We start from the raw sequence: 18,078 nt of genomic DNA on the forward strand, positions 1-18,078 counted from the left end.
CAGCACAGCCTACAGAGTTGCCCCTGCATGGCCCCATGGGAGTCTGACAACCAATCAGAATACAAGCTCAAATTCAAATCTCAACAGAGGGCATAAAACCCAGGGACTCTCAGCATCTCTTCGCCTTTTTCTTCACCCAAGAGCTCCAGGCTGGTCATCCTGTCCCCCATTAAACCATCTTTCCAAACAGCCTCCATGTTTCCAGTGTCTTTTTCCCCACTTGGTACAGGACCCAGAAGGATATTTTCTTCCAACACATGTGATTGTTAAAATACATTTTCAGATTTATTCTTTAACTTTGGGATTTAATCCAACCCTTATACTTCTTTTTTTTAAAATGTCTGGTCTGTCACCAAGGGTCATGAGCTCTAAAAGGAAGGTGCTTTCCAGCCTTCCAGAGAACAGAGATTCCCTGGCCTGAAGTGGCATAAGAAGAAAACAACAGAGGAAAGATAGGGCTGGAAATAACGAGGAATTTGGGGGCATTGCTGCATAAGAACTCTTTGAGTTCAAAAGCCGTTGTGACTCCTGTGATCTCATGATGTTGGCTGAATTTGGTGTTGACTTACTTTACAGTTTAACTCTGCAATCTAAAGCCAGAAAGGGTGTGGGAAAAGACAGAGACAGAGACAGAGTTGGGGGGGGGAGCGAAGGAGGGAGAGAGAGAAAGACAAAGCAAGAGAAGCAGAAAATGGAGCAAGGGACAAGGGAGAGAGGGAGGGAAGGAAGGAAGGAAAGAAGAGGAGGAAGAGAGAAAACTAGAGAGTGGAAAAAGAAAGAAGAAGAAAAGAGAGATCTACATAGCCTGCTTTGTGTGGGATCAGCCTGTTTCCCCATTCCCTCAGGTTTTTCTTTGGGGTGGGGGGGGGCTCTTGACATGCTGTCTGGGGAATTCTGGGAGTTGAAGTTCACACATCTGTAGAATTCAGTCTGGGTTGGTTACCGGGACCAGGACGTTTAGCCTTCCAAGTTTTGGGACTCGTGCTGGAGCCCATCTTCAGGGAATTTCTCTCTCACCATTCTGGTGAGGGAGAGAAAACTGTTCTGTGAGAGAGGATGAGTTCCAGCATGAGTCTGAAAGCTCGGAAGACCAAAACTTCTGGTCCCAGCGACCAATTCAAATGGGATCCTGCAACATTATCCTGGGACATGTATATTTCCCAGCTTTTGTCACCCAGCTTTAAGTCATCAAGCTTGAAAAACACTAGTCCGGCACATCCTTTAAAGGGGGAAAAGGTGGCTTGATCTAGCATTGGTGAAACTGACAAGAATTTCCCTTTAGAAGAGGAGCAGAAACCCTGGAGCAAAGCAGGAAGTGCCTGGATTTTTTTAAAAAAAATCCTGTCCTTTTCTCTTTATCAAAGAATACTAGCTTTTAAAAAGTATGCCTTTGGTTTACTTTACTTTACTTTACTCTACTTTACTTTACTTACTTTACTTTACTTTACTTTACTTTACTTTACTTTACTTTACTTTACTTTACTTTACTTTACTTTACTTTACTTTACTTTACTTTACTTTACTTTATTGTTATTGCACCTCATACAACGAAATCAAACACCATCCTCAGTGCACATCATGAGCATGAAAATAAACACAAACACACATCCTTCACCCTCTACACATTGAACCGAAAACCCCCAACACCACACCAACACTGCACTATACAATAGAATTCAAAAGTGCTACTGCCCTGGGATAGAAGCTGTTTTTCAGCCTATTTGTCCTTGTTTTTATTATCCTGTACCGTCTGCCAGATGGTAATAGTTCAAAAAAAGGGTTCCCAGGATGAGATGGATCTTTGAGATTGTTTTGAGCTTTCTTAAGGCAGCGGGAGCTATAAAGCTCTTCCAAAGAGGGGAGAGGGCAACCAATGATCTTCTGGGCAATGACATTAACCCGCTGGAATGCTTTCCTATCTGCCCCTGTGCAATTGGCAAACCATACAGAGGTGCAGTAAGTTAAGATACTCTCTATGGTGCAGCGGTAGAAGGTCACCAGCAGTTTTTCATTCAGTTGTTATTTTCTGGGAAGTCTCAGGTAGTATAATCTCTGCTGGGCCCTTTTGACTAGAGCTGCAATGTGAGCACCCCCAGGTCAGGTCCTCTTTTAGGGTAACACCCAAAAACTTAAAACTGGTCACTTGCTCCACTTGGTCTCTATTGATAAGTAAGGGCTGGGTTGTCTGATCTGTTCCTACTATAGTCCACTATAACCTCCTTGGTCTTATTGTTGTTGAGGACCAAGTTATTGTCTCCACACCATTAAAGCAACCGGTCCACCTCATCTCGGTAGGCAGACACATCCCCACCCCCACCCACCCCCGGATGTTTAGAACCGTTTAGAACTGAGTACAGTGGTTAGAGTTAGGGTTGCTCTCTGATTTATTGTAACATGTTGTTCTAATCTATGCAGGGGTGGGATGCGACAGGGTTAACTGTGGTGGTCTCTCATGGAAAAATGAGACACAGGTAAGTGTTCTCGGGATGAGAGCCCAGAGCAAATTCCAGTGCTCCCTTTTATTGAGATTTTAGTACATGGTAAACATAGCAAGCATAATCACATTGTGGATTACAATAATTAGATATAGTACAGACTTGTTTACAGTTGTCTGAGCTGCTTGATTGTTTCTAGTGTTTGTTTTTAATTTCCTTGCACTATCTCAGTGACCTTTAAACAAGCATGTATGTACAAAGTATTAGATTAATCATTACCCAAACCCAATCCAAAGTTTTATTCCCACAGTTAACTACCGGTTCGGGATTTACGAGCCTCCCTGCAGGCTGCGAGCCACGCACCTGTAAATCATCATCAGCAGCTGCCTGCAGAGAAGCAGCCTTTGAAACAGCCCTCTTTTCTTGCTTTTCTAACTGCAGCTGTGCCTTGTTCGGCAGCTGAAGTTGAAAAATCAGGAAATAAAGATCAGGTAAGAGCCTGGGCAGGCGGATGGGCAAAATCATCAGCAGACATAGAACCGGTTCTATGTCTGCTGCTCTTCAGAGCTACCGGTTCTACAGAGGTGGACAGAACCGGTAGAAACCCACCCCTGAATCTATGTCCTGCAATTAGTTATAAGTGCATGTTAACTACTGCTGCTGTAATAGGTAGGTAGGTAGGTAGGTAAGTAGGTACATACATTCGTACATAAATAGAGATAGATGATAGGCAGGCAGGTAGACAATATAATTGTTTGCCTGTCTTTTTATCTCCCTAGGGGGAATGCTCTGTTTATCTATCCTAAATTTATCATATATTTATTTATATAGACCAGCATAATCAGTACATTGAAAATTTGGGCAGAGATGGGGCCCCCAAGCACTTACTTCATTTCCTTTCTGTCCAGCATGGAAGAAAGGGGATTTTTGCTGCTCCTAGCGTTACAAGAACAATGGGAATTGTTTGCTCTGGGAACACTGGGATTTAAGTTCTGAATAAGCATGCTGGGGAATGTGCTCTCCGAGGTATTTTCCAATGAGCAGAGCTGTGAGTGAAAGGAGACGCTGAGCTGCAGAATTTGTGACTTCATCTGCAGGATTTGTGACTTCGTCTATTAGAAGGAAGAGAATGTCTAATCATTACAGAAAGCAAGAGTGGAGAATTTGTAACCTGCCAGTTCTTATTGACTTAGAACTTCTAGCTGCTTCTTCCAATAGGTAGAATTGCAAGTTCCCCGATATTGGGAGTGCATTCTTTTGAAAAATTGCACAGGTAAAAGAAGAAAAAATAGATGTGGTAGATCTTTTGGGCTTTTCTCAGCCCTGAGATGATCAGGGATCCACACTCATCAGAACAGAACAGAATAATACAGTTGGAAAGGAGCTTGGAGGTCTTCTAGTCCAACCCCCTGCCTAGGCAGGAAACCCTACACCACTTCAGACAAATGGTTGTCCAATATCTTCTTAAAAACTTCCAGTGTTGGAGCATCCACAACTTCTGGAGGCAAATTGTTCCACTGATCAATTGTTCCAACTGTCAGGAAATTTCTCCTGAGTTCTAAGTTGCTTCTCTCCTTGATCAGTTTCCATCCTCTGCTTCTTGTCCTGCCCTCAGGGGCTTTGGAGAATAGATTGACTCCTTCTTCTATGTGGCAACCCCTCAGATATTGGAACACTGCTATCATCACATTCACCATGAGTCAGCCAAAGGTTACTTGAAGGTCATACAAAGCCTTCAGATGTTAGATTTGCTGAGGAAATCTAACAAATCTGAGGAGATTTGTTGTCTCCTTATCCTATCCACTACTATTGACAATAGTGGTGTTGGAAATAAATATCCTTCTGGGTTCAGTTCCAAGTGGGGGGAAAAGACACCGGAAACATGGAGGCTGTTTGGAAAGATGGTTTAATGGTGGACAGGACCACATGCCTTAGAGCTCTTGGGCAAAGAAAAGGGAAGAGAGATGCAGGGAGTCCCTGGGTTTTATGCCCTCTGTTGGGATTTGAATTTGAGCTTGTGTTCTGATTGGTTGTCAGACTCCCATGGGGCCATGCAGGGGCAACTCTGTAGGCTGTCCTGAGTTCCAGGCTTGGTGGAGCCTTGCTGGATGATGCTGCATTGAAAAGGGCTTTGGGAAATTCCTATTATCGGTCTGCCTGGAGGAGGTAGAACTTTGTTATGTAGAATAGACTGCCTGAGGCCTTTAATGGCCCATTGACAAAGGTGTGGGGGATGCTGAGTTTCTGCCTCTCTGAGTTTTTACTTCTCTTTTAGGGGAAATATTCTACCTTTTTAGTATATCCCAAAATATTTCATTTCTCTAGGCGAGGGGTGGGTTTTAACTTCCAACACACGCATAGACTGCATTAGGCTAGCAGCTGGACTATTGGATTGGATCATGGAGATCCAGATTCAATTCCTATTGAATCTGATTTGGGGGACCTCCCTCACAGGATGAAGATAAGATGGGGTTCCCCCCAATGGAATAATTATACAAATGAATTTTGACCTGGGGAATCCATCAAGGCATATTACCATAGTCAAGAGAAAACATGCCACTATAGTCATTCTAATATACTCACTGTTCTGTATTAACATACTCCAAATGCTAACTTCTGATTGGTCCACACAAACTACATTGTGATTGACCCACTGAACGGCTGTGATTGGTCCGCTAAGAATCAACCACGATTGGCCGAGCCGATCGCGGGAGATTCAAAGCCCTGTCATTGGCCGGCAAGCCGCGAGCAATCCCTATATGAAGGGCTGCCGCGGCTCCAAGATCTTCTACAGATCTATACATGGAAATAAAGAGCTTGAAGTTCACTGGTCTCGCATCTCTTTCATACCCGATCTAACACTCACTGGAGTGGGTGGTAGATTAAAGGTTACAAAAAGGAGGAGGAGGAGGAGGAGGAGGAGGAGAAGGAGATGATGATGATTTGGTATTCTGAAATTCACTGTTCACTGAAATTCACACTTGAAATTCGCTGTTAATGTGCACATAAGTTGTTACTTGATTGTAATACACAGCAATGTATGTTGCAGCATTAGATGTATTCGCTTGGCTTGTGATTTTTTTTTTCTCCCAACCCTTTGTGTTTTACTGTTTGTATTTTGAATATGGCTGCTTTATATCTTATACACAGTGAGAATTTTAAGTTCACCACTTCTAATGAGGAGCAACTTGAAAAAGGCTGGCTTATACACAGGGGTGGGCTTCAAAAATTGTAGCAACGGCCCGGTTGCTGAGTGGGCGTGGCCATGATGGGCATGGCCTACTTGGCCTCCTGCACCACGGCTTTGAGGGGGCTGGTTTTACCCGCCCCGGGCTCCACAGGCTTTCATCGAGCCTCTGGGAGGAGGAAAATGGCCTCCCCAGGCTTCGGAGATCTCTCTGGAAGCCGGAAAACGGGCCCATTTCCAGCCTTTCTGAACTTCCTGGAGGCCCCCTCCCTGAGCCTCTGTCACACCCTGCACTTATCTGCATCCAAAAGGGGCCGTGTGGGGACTCCTGGGAGGAGAGGGGTGGGCGGGGCCACCCAGGAGTGGGATTTGGGGGTTCTCCAAACTGCACAGAATCTTAGCTTGGGGTTCTCCCGAACCCCCAGCAGCCCACCCCCCTGCTTATACATAGTTTTGACCAAATCAAGACTTCGATTGACCAGAGATTATTCATAGATGCTGAACTATCCGGGACGCAATCAGAAGCTCACTCCTTTTATCCACAACCGCATCAAGGTGATTATTGTGAGCGGGGAAATATGGCTGGCCATTCCTCAGGAGTAATAGAGAGTTCCAGGGCATAAAATACCATGATGTAGTGTGGTAGATACGAGCTTGTGACACCGTCCACAATTCTGCTTGGCATCCTATCGATTCCTGCATCTGCCTGAATTAATGGCTGTTCTGTCTAAGTAACAACAGTGCTTGCTCTTCCTTTGCTATTTTGGAACGGTTTAAAATTCATTTTATGTAAAGCATCCCCCATATCAGCATTAAAGTCATTTCCTGTCACGGCTGCAGTGGCCCAGAAGTTAAATTTTGAAAGGAAAATAAGAAATGAATCCTCATTCTAATACACCTGCCTATGAATCCATGAATTTAGACACACTGTTTCCTTTGGGAGTTGGGCAGTGTATAAATGGAATACAGGTAATCCTTAAAGCAATGCTTTGGCAATTCCTGTCATATACAGTTTCTGGCCATAAGATGGAGCAGAATGGACCATCAGAAAGGTGGCCAAGGGAAAAAAAAAAAGAAACTTTGTTTTTTTTTGAAAGACTGAAAATCTTACATGGACTTTGGTTTAAAGAAGAAAAGACTTGAATTGTTAATTTATGGATTTCGGGAATTAAAAAAAAGAGGGAGGGGAAAGAATAAAATTGCAGCTACTCAATAACCATTCTAGTTTCTATCTTTTTCTTATATTTCTTTTAATTCAGAAATTAAACAAATTCTGTAATAAAGGAATTCCCTATTCACAGAAGTTTTAATAAAAGTGATATAAAAAAAGAAAGGCTACATATTTAGAATAGAATAACAGAGTTGGAAGGGACCTTGGAGGTCTTCTAGTCCAACCCCCTGCCTAGGCAGGAAACCCTACACCGCTTCAGACAAATGGTTATCCAATATCTTCTTTAAAAACTTCAAGTGATGGAGCACCTGTAACTTTTGAAAGCAAGTTGTTCCATGGATTAATTGCTCTGATTGTCAGGAAATTTCTCCTTAATTCTAAGTTGCTTCTCTCCTTGATTGGTTTCCACCGATTGCTTCTTGTCCTGCCCTCAGGGGCTTTGAGAATAGCTTGACTCCCTCTTCTTTGTGGAAGCCCCTGAGATATTGGAAGACTGCTATCCTGTCTCCCCTAGTCCTTCTTTTCATCAGACTAGACATACCCAGTTCCTGCAACCGTTCTTCATATGTTTTAGCCTCCTGTCCCCTAATCATCTTTGTTGGTCTTCTCTGCACTCTTTCTAGAGTCTCAACATCTGTTTTACATCGTGGCAACAAAAACTGGATGCCGTATTCAAGTATGGCCTTACCAAGGCCTTATAAAGTGGTATTATTAATACTTCACGTGATCTTGATTCTATCCTTCTGTTTATGTGGCCTAGAACTGTGTTGGCTTTTTGGCAGCTGCTGCACACTGCTGGCTCATAGTTAAATGGTTGTCCACTAGGACTCTGAGATCCCTCCCACAGTTATTACTGTTGAGCTATTAAGCTATTAATATTAACTATTAAGCAGAAAAGCTAGAAATTCAAATTGGAATGAACATGAAGTAGAGCAAATACAATTATCCCTGTGAACAAAGGTTACTGAAATGTTTTGCTTTCCACATTCAGTAAGGACCAGCTCTGGGGACCTATCCTGCCTATATATCTTGGATAGCCAATTTGCTTGCTAGTTTTTACTTGATGGATTACTTGCCATCAAATCATTGTTCGGTTCTTGGCAACCGCATAGATTTTTCTCCACTAGCAGCTGCTAAATGTATACATCCGAGCCTTGAAAAGCTATAAATGGCTAATTCCTGCAAATTAGTTTCAGCATATTCCCTCCAGCGATCAGAATCGTGCAAGACATGGTGTTCGAGGTGACATTCTTAAAAATTTGCAAAGACTAGCTCTCTGGAGAAGGCACTGATGCTGTAGATGATGGAAGGACCAGAGAAGAAAAGGTCAACCACAGCAAGATGGATGGCCTCAGCTACAGTGGCGATGGGGGCACCCTTGGAAGAGCTAAAACACCAGGGGAAATAATTATGGAGAAAAAATCTATCCATGTGGTTGATAAAAGTCAACATTGACTTGATGGCATCTAATCCATCAGAAGCATGTCAGTTGCAGTCCAGGTCAGTGATAGCTAATCTTTGTGGCATCGAGTGCCCAAAGCGCAAGCATGCACACCCCCAAAATGCAATGCACTTGACAAAATAAAATAAATAAATAAAATAAAAAAACAGATCACGTGACCCCAGGACACTGCATGCCAGTTACCAAGCATCTGAACTTCGATCACATGACCACAGGGATGCTGCAATGGTCATGTAAAAAGCGGCAATAAGTCACTTTTGTCTGTAGCGTTGTAACTTTGAAGAGTCACTAAATGAAAGCATCAGGATTCCTGCAGTACCCTAATTCAATCATGAGCTTCGAGCCAAGCTTCAAAACTTATAAGAGATTTATTAGGAGCTAAAATGACATCATGACCTGTGTGTAGCTGACTCTGAGACACGTAATTCACTGTCACCCTTGACCCTGGGTTTCCCCTACCACTCTGGATGTGTCATAATTCATATTCTCCAACTAAACACGTCCATAGTCAGGAGTCATCAATCATGTCCTCCAGTTAGAGGTTTGCACGGCAGAAACACTCCAGTCGGTTAGTATAATCTTTGCAAGGTATGAAGGGAATGCACTTTCGATTCCAAACTGCTGCACTGATCTTTCAAACTCCTTCTCCCCCCACCCTTTCTGTTGGCAACTAGAAAACGGGCATAGAAAATGTTTTATGAGTTGACAGAAAGGTTATCAGTCGAGGATTACCTGTAATAAAATCTAACCCTCCAATCAAATCCTAGACAGCAACCTAGACAACAACGCAACATTGAGAAAGGCCTGGATAAAAATAGAAAAGTAAGTAAATTACAAGAAGGAGGAGGCAAGTTTCTTATTACAGTAAGGCCTTCTTCTGAAATACTGTGGTTAAGGTTATTTAGATTTAATAGCCAACAAATCAAAAGACTCAAGGAATTGTATGGAGTTTTTAAAAACTCTTTAAGAAATACTCAGTACAGAAAAACTAGGACATTGAGGGAAATACCGTATGGAAACCACTCATCGTCAGTCAAGAGCACTCATTAGTTTGTTTGGAAAGCTAGACCCATGATGGCAAACCTATGGCACACGTGCCACAAGTGGCACACAGAACCATTTGTGCTGGCACACGAGCCGCAGGCAAACTTACCTCACTGCGCATGCACACACCTCACAGCCTATTTTTTTCGGTTAGTTTGAGGCCTTTTTTTCAGCCTCCCAGAGGCATGGAAAAAGCCTCTGCAAGGCTTTTTAGGATGAATTATAGGCCTGTTTCGTCACTTCCTGTCATACCGGAAGTGATGAAATGGGCCTATAATTCGTCCTGAAAAGCCTTGCAGAGGCTTTTTCCATGCCTCTGGGAGGCTGAAACAGGCCTGAAACCAATCGAAAAATTAGCTGTGAGGCACAGTGCAGGTAAGTGGGTGCCGGGGGGATTGCACGTTCATGCGCGGGGCATGGAGGACGCATTGCATTCTGGGTGCTGGCATGAGAGTGTGTGTGCGCTGGCGCTCACACAATATTTGGCACAGGATCCCCAAAACGTTAGCCACCACTGAGCTAGACTGAGGTCAAATGAAGTAGGATAGGATTGCAGGGCAGCAGTAAGGAAGGCACATCAGTCAATTGCCACAAGAGGGCACTGTGTAGCTGATAGGACATCACAGGCTTGCCCTGCCAGATGCCCCAAGGGTGTTTTTCAGGAGGCAAACTGGATTTTCTTGTTTTTTTCTTTTGAAGATGTTTCGCTTCTCATCCAAGAAGCTTCTTCAGCTCTGGCAGGACAGTGGGGAAATACAAATCTTTCCATTCTCCATTGTCCTGTCAGAGCTGAAGAAGCTTCTTGGATGAGAAGCGAAACATCTTCAAAAGAAAAAACAAGAACGTCCAGTTGGCTCCTGAAAAAAAAAAAAAAAGCACCTTTGGGACAATTATGACCTGGATGACTGAGAATCTCTACAGACATTTTGCCCTGCCAGATTTTATAGGGCAGGCAGGGAAGCAATGCAGGTTGTGTCAGTTCTTCAAAGTAAATCAGTCTAGGAAATCCATATCCTTTAGGTCAGTACTAGTTTGATTTTAAAGCTATCGTTTATGTTTAGATCCCGCTTTTATTTTTATTTTTAATAAACCACTTAAGGCGGTGACCATATCTAATAATCCTTCTTCCTACTATTTTCCCCACAACAACCACTCTGTGGATTGAAAGAGAGTGACTGGATCAAAGTTACCCAACTGGCTTTCATAGCTAAGGTGGGATTAGAACTCACAGTTTCTATAGTGACAGAATCTTATAACTCTAAGTACGCTTCTCCCATCCCTTCCTTTTAGCAATAGCAATAGCAATAGCACTTAAGGGTTATATACCACTCCATGATGCTTTACAGCACTCCCTAAGTGGTTTACAGAGTCAGCCTATTGCCCCTAACAATCAGAGTCCTTATTTTACCAACTTCAGAAGGATGGAAAGCTGAGTCAACCTTGAGCTGGTCAGGATTGAACTCCTGGCTGTGGGCAGAGTTAGCCTGCAATACTGTATTCGAACCACTGTGCCACTGGGGCTCCTTTATCAGAACTAAAGAAGGGGCTTCTATGAAAAGTTTACTCACATTACATTCTTACCCAGGACTCAGACCCCTATTTTCTGATCACTGCCTTGTTAGCAGCTCTTTCTTCCAGTCTTCCAAGGCCAGGAAGGTTGAAGGAGGGATGTCCTAAGGCCTGTGCCAGTGGCAATTCATGCAGCTGTATTTTGAACCAGGGAAAGTTTCTGAGGGATCGTTAAAGGCCCACCTCTTACACCACTCCAAAAGAACATGGACAGTGTCTGCTACATTAAAACAATGGAATGGCTATTGATATTAAACTTATTTTGTGGCTGGATTTGCAAAAACTGCTGCATTTAAGGTCTAAAACTAAACAATCACCAGAACTTCAGAAGCCCCACTGGATCTGGTCTGAGGCCTGTCTAATCCAGCATTCTCCACCACACCACACAGCCAGTCAAGGGTCTTTGGGAAGCTCAAAGATGTTGTAAGGAGAGCTGCAGCTGTCCTTCGTTTTCACTTTCCAATAATTTAAGGGGTTAAAAGGAAGCAAGAGAGTCAGTACAAGAGGCAGATGCAGAAAAAGGAAGCAAGAAAAATGTGCGGATGTCTGGTGTGTCTTACTAGCTTTGACATTACACTAGTTGTTTGTTGACCAATGGAATTCCCCACTATTCACAAATTCCCCGGATTTGTCAAAATAAACACACACATACTTAGTTCTATCTGTGGCAAAAGAAAATAGAATGGAATGGAATAGAATGGAATAGAATGGAATAGAATAGAATAGAATAGAATAGAATAGAATAGAATAGAATAGAATAGAATAGAATAGAATAGCAAATTCTTTATTGGCCAAGTGTGATTGGACACACAAGGAATTTGTCTCTGGTGCATAATATTGTTGCAGGTTTGAACTGAACAGGAACCTTTGTGAGTAGGTTAGCTCCTGAACATAAGCAGAAGGCTAAGAGAATACTGAGATATGAAGTTGCAGAATGCTCTACTGAAAAAAAAAGCAAGATGTTTATAATCTACACATTTTTTTCATCTAGACAAGTGTTTTTTAAAGTAGGGTCTAAGAATCCCTGGAGATCCCATAAGACTCTCTCAGAGGTCCACAAAATCAAAATTATTTGTCAGGTATGGAAGATATTTGCAAAAAATTAAACCAATGTAATTCATTACTATCAATACAAGGTTTTCTTCCCAAAGTATTTTATTTATGTTAATATCTAATGGATTTAATATTGATTTTTACATAATTCAATAAATATTCTACAAATGTATCAGTTTTAATGTTTAATATGACAATATTGATAAATATAATCCATACAAGCAAAAAGCTCTTTTGGGGCCCATAATTTTTAAAAGTGGGAAAGAGTTTTAAAAAAACTTCTGAGGAACCCTGATAGAGTGTTATAGCAGTATTACCAGTCAGTGGTGATTACTATTGAAATAAAAACTATATTTATGAAATACTTGAGGACAGAAATGCCTGACTTGACCAAACCAGTCCTTAATCAGAGAGATGGAGGATGCTGGCAGCTGACTCAAATCTATCATGCTAAAGTAAAAGTTTAAGTTGAGTTTTTATTGTGTATGTTCTTTTAAAAACTGTTTCATAATATTAGTAAAACCCTGAGGTATTCAAAAAGGAACTTTCCTTCTCCCCACTACCATGTAAAGTTGCATCATGATTACGACTCTTAGTATCTTTTCATTTTAAAACCCGTTTGCAACATGGATTCTCCAGAGGTGTTGAAACTATAATATCTAGATTAGTGATTCTCAAACTCAGCAACTTGGTGGACTTCAACTCCCAGAATCCCCCAGCCGGCCATGCTGAATTGAAGTCCACACATCTTAAAGATTGTTGAGTCTGAGAAACACTGATCTTTAGAGTTTTCAGAAATCAGATGCTCTCTGGGAAGTTGAGTTTTGAAAAGCACATGGCCTTCAATGCTGCAATAAATGATGAAGTTGGGCAATGCCTGGGATTCAGTTCTAAATAACATTTCAAGTGAATTTTAAATAACTCCCCCAAATGCATAGGATTATATATGATATGATTCAATATAGCAAGATTTGTAATATTACAGTACATGGAAAATATTGTAATAGGGAAGGGTGGACAAATTCTGAAGGTAAGTTGTCCTGGAGGTAGAGACCATCACTGAAAGGGTTTCAGCAGAGGGATCCTGAAGATGACATTCCTTTAAATTTGGGGTCACCAATGAACCCTCTGTACTAGATTTCCAGGCTGGGAGATTCAATCTGGCAAGGAGAGAGATATCCTGATCCTGAAATGGTATGTGCGAAAGGCCTTGGGAGTCAGGATGAAGAGATGTTGCCTAAGACAGGGGTTGCCAACCTTTTGGACCTCAGGGATGGCCAAACTCATAATTTTAAATCCCGCGGACCAGAGACCCTGAGAAAATCCCAAAAAAAGTCTGCAGGAAAATTCTCCACCCCGTTTTCCTACCAATTGATCATTCTTTATTTGGGATCGCAGGATACCGTCTCCAGCTCCATTCTATTCTATTTTATTTTTTATTTTATTTTATTTGTCAATCGCTTACAAGATAATAGGTATAAGTATATACATAGTTATGAATGCATGAAATGGGTACATATAAGAAAAATAAAAGAAACAACAGGGCAGGGACGGTAGGCACGATTGGTGCGCTTATGCACGCCCCCTACAGACCTCTTAGGAAAGGGGTGAAGTCAATATTAGACAGTCTAAGGTTAAAGTTTATGGGGTTTGGGGAAGAAACCACAGAGTCAGGTAGAGTATTCCAGACATTGACCACTCTGTTGCTGAAGTCGTGTTTCCTGCAATCAAGTTTGGTGCGGTTAACCTTGAGTTTGTATCTATTGTGTGCTCTTGTGTTGTTATGGTTGAAGCTGAAGTATTCATTGACAGGTAAGTCATTGCAATGTATGATTTAATATACCATACTTAGATCAGACTGAAGACGGCGTAATTCAAGGTTTTCTAGGTCTAGAATTTCAAGTCTGGTGGCATAAGGTATTCTCCAACGAGTAGAGGAGTGGAGAACTCTTCTTGTGAAATATTTTGGGACTTTCTCAACTGTGCTAATATCAGATACGTAATGTGGGTTCCAGACTGATGAGCTGTATTTGAGTATTGGTCTAGCAAATGTTTTGTATGCTCTAGTTAGTAGTGTGATATTATCAGAGAAAAAGCTACGTAGGATTAGGTTAACAACTCTTAATGCCTTTTTGGCTATGGAGTTACAGTGGGCTCTAAGCACTTAGATCATTAGAGATGAGTATTCCAAGGTCCTTGACAGAGCTTGGATCATCAACAAGGTCTTGACTATTCAGCTTGTATTTTATTTTCTGGTTTTTTTTTTGCCAATATGTAAGACAAAGCTTTTATTTTTTGAGATTTGAAGTTGCCATTTGTTTGACCATTCTGATACATAATCAAGATCTATTTGAAGGGTAGCAGTATTGTCTGTGGTATTGAACAACTTTACATCATCAGCGAAGAGAATGCAGTTGCTCTTAATATGATCACAGAGGTCATTTATGTAGAGTATGAAGAGAGTTGGTCCTAGAACACTGCCTTGGAGGACACCACTATTGACAGGTACAGAATTTGATAGGACACTCCCAGTTTTGACCATTTGTTTGACAGGAATGCTTCTATACAGTTATGCAGTTGTCCAGAGATACCGTAAGATTTTAGTTTTAGGAGTAGTTTGTTGTGTACCACTGAATCAAAGGCTTTACAGAAGTCTATGTAGATTGCGTCTATTGCTTTGCCCTGATCAAGTTGTGTAGTCCATATGTTTTTGCAGTGTAAGAGTTGCAGATTACAGGATAGTTTTTTTCTGAAACCAAATTGCTGTTGGAGAGTAGGTTGTTTGTCTCTAAGTGGAGGATAATGGATTGGTTAATAATTGATTCCATGACTTTACAGGTGACGCAGCATAAGGAGATTGGTCTGTAATTTTCAAGTAGGCTGGGGTCTCCCTTTTTGAAGATGGGGATGACCGTGGCTTGTGACCATAGGTTAGGCAAGGAGCTGGTCCTGAAAGATTTTTCAAAGATTATGCTTAGAGGTTTGGCTATGGCAGTGGATAGCTTTTTTAAGAAGTAGGCACATATTCTGTCCGGTCCAATAGATAGAGATGGTTTTAGATTACGCAGTGCTTTTTCAACATTGTCTTCTGTAAAATTGATATGTATTAGATCATTGTAGTTTTCTGTGGTTCGGCTAGGAAATACTGGACATGATCCATTGCTGTTTACAAATACTGAGCCAAAGATTGTGCTAAAGAGATTGGCTTTAATGGTGTCGTCATTGCAGTCTTTACCATTAGGTCCTATCAGGGGTGGGATGGACCTTGAGTCTTTTAGTTTGTTGTTTACAAAATTGTAAAAAGTGCGGGTGGTATTGGTGCGTAGAAGGTTTTCCTCTTGTTTAATGTGATAATTGGTGCATTCAGTCTTTATCTGGTGGCATAAATTTTGGTATCAGCTTTTGAAATTGGCAACATGACCAGATTTGTTTTTCCGCCAGAGTGATCTCTTTTTGGATTGAAGTTTCCTTATTGTTATGGGTAATCTGTTTTTTTTTCTTTGTTTTGGGAGTTGTTGTTGGTACATATAGTTTGATGACTCTTTTGACTTCAAATAAAAATATGTTGTAATGGTCTTTAACAGTATTGCATCCAGTGAATAGAGATTGCCAATCAAGGGATGAGAGATCGTTGTTTATAAGATCATAGTTGCCTTTTTTGAAGCTATAATTGGGGATTACATCATTGTGATGATTTTTGTGTGGGCGTATGTTGAGACAAAAGTCAATCATATTGTGGTCACTGTTGGAAAAGGGTTCTTTAGTTTGTCTTCCATAAATTAAATTCAAACTATTGCAGAAAATGAGATCGAGGCAGTTGTTTAGTCTAGTATTGTTGGTTACTAGTTGTTCCAGTCCCAGATTTGTAACAGCATTGTAGAAGGTTGCGTGTATGGGTTCAGTTGTACATTCATTTAGGGTCCAGTCAATATGAGGTAGATTGAAGTCACCAAGAAAGATAAAAGCGTGCGGGCAGGATTTTGCCCATGTTAGTAGTGAATTTAGCTTGTTTACATGTTCGATGTCATAATCAGGTGCTCTGTAATGTAGTAAGAATCGAAGTGTGATATTTAAGGACAGTTCACAGATGATGGTCTCAGGAAGAGCAAGCTCTTGGGTAATTTGGATGTTTTTTTAGATATAAGGACTTTTTATAGAAGATAGCAACACCACCTCCTCTACGGATTTCACAATCTGATAGGTAAACATGATAGTCTCTTACTGTGGTAATGGAGTCAGGGAGAGAGGCATTGAGCCATGTTTCACAGACAAATATAATGTCGAATTTAGCCATATTTAGTAAGAGGAGAAATTCAGGTATTTTATTCACAAGGAGAGGGAGGGAGGGAGAGAGAGGGGGGGAGAAGGAGAGGGAGAGGGAGAGAGAGAGAGAGAGAGACACTTTTGGCTTCATGCAAGGAAAGCAGCAGAAGCAGCAGAAGTCTTTCTTTCTCTCCCCCAAACTCCGCCAGAAATGAGTCTTTGTGAGACTTCTCATGCCGGCACAGCCTCTTGGAGCAGGATGCCTTGCAGGGTCCCAAAGATTCATTTCTGGTGGAGTTTGGGGGAGAGAAAGAAAGACTTTTGCTGCTTTCCTTGCATGCAGCCAAAAGCAGAAGAAAGAAGCAGAAAGAAGTGGTGGCCAGGCGAGGCACATGAGGCAAGTGGGGCAAGTTCCCCCCCTTCCCCCCCTCCCCTCACTACCTTGTGTTGTTCACAATGCAAGCAATGCAAGCCTTGTGTTCCCACGTGTTATTTCTGGGAGAGTGGGCGCGAAGAACGGAGACGAGGCATCGAATAGTGACTCCAACTCTTTATTAGTGACTTCAGAACAGAGCGGAATACTTGGGCAGCAGCAGCTCCTTTTATAGAGCTGGCTGCTGTCAAAACACCCAATGATTTGAGTTTGCCGCACTGGGAGCGTCCAATCAGTGGCGACCCGCCAACAGCCAATCAGATCAGCCAAAAATGACCAATCACGATCCGCCATTAGCGGGCCAATCAGAAGTGCAGGTTTACGAGCCTGTCGTGGAAGGAAAACTATTAGAATTGCAAACTAACGAGTTGCTTAGTTCGGAACGGGCCATGTGGGCAGCGCAGCCTTGTGTTCCCATGCAGCCTGGATTAATTGCTTTGGGGGGGGTGCTTTGGGGGTGACATTTCTCTGTGGACCACCAAAATTTTCTCGCGGACCACCAGTGGTCCCTGGCCCACTGGTTGGCGACCACTGGCCTAGGGTACAGTTAGATAACAGACTGCATAGCCTGCAGCTGCATAGTTGGTGAGTCAAAAAGCTCAAACGGGGCTTTAAAAGGGAGACTTCCTATTTTGGGGGGGCTATAAAGGACAAGGGGGGGATGATAGTCAAATCTGACCCTATAGAGCACTGCACACCAGAACAACCAGACACAAGGACAGTTTTTCCCCCGAAAGCCATCACTCTGCTAAACAACTAATTCCCACAATAGTCAAACTATTTAGTAAGATTGTATTACTATTATTCTTCTCATACTTCCTATTACCTATCTCTTCCCACTTATGATTATATCTGTGGTGCTTGTATCTTTAGAATTCATGTTGTTTTATTTATTTCCTAGCATGATTTTGAACTTATGAGTAACCTATTACTGTCACTAAGTGTTGTATCTTATGATTCTTGATGAATGTATTTTATTTTTTGTTTATGTACACTGAGAGCATATGCACCAAAGACAAATTCCTTGTGTGTCCAATCACACTTGGCCAACAAAGAATTCTATTCTATTCTATTCTATTCTATTCTATTCTATTCTATTCTATTCTATTCTATTCTATTCTATTCTATTCTATTCTATTCTATTCTATTCTATTCTATTCTAAATTCTATTCTGTTCTGTTCTATTCTATTCTATCTTATGATTCTTGATTCTTCTCTTCTTTTATGTGCACTGAGAGCATTTGCACCAAGACAAATTCCTTGTGTGTCCAATCACACTTGGCCAATAAAGAATTCTATTCTATTTATTCTATTCTATTCTATTCTATTCTATTCTATTCTATTCTATTCTATTCTATTCTACTCTACTCTACTCTACTCTACTCTACTCTACTCTACTACTCTACTACTCTACTCTACTCTACTCTACTCTATTCTATTCTATTCTATTCTATTCTATTC

Source organism: Notechis scutatus, chromosome 2 (assembly GCF_049901735.1).
Source record: "Notechis scutatus isolate UNSWTSFEM ecotype Mainland chromosome 2, rNotScu1.2, whole genome shotgun sequence".
NCBI classification, from domain to species: domain Eukaryota; kingdom Metazoa; phylum Chordata; class Lepidosauria; order Squamata; family Elapidae; genus Notechis; species Notechis scutatus.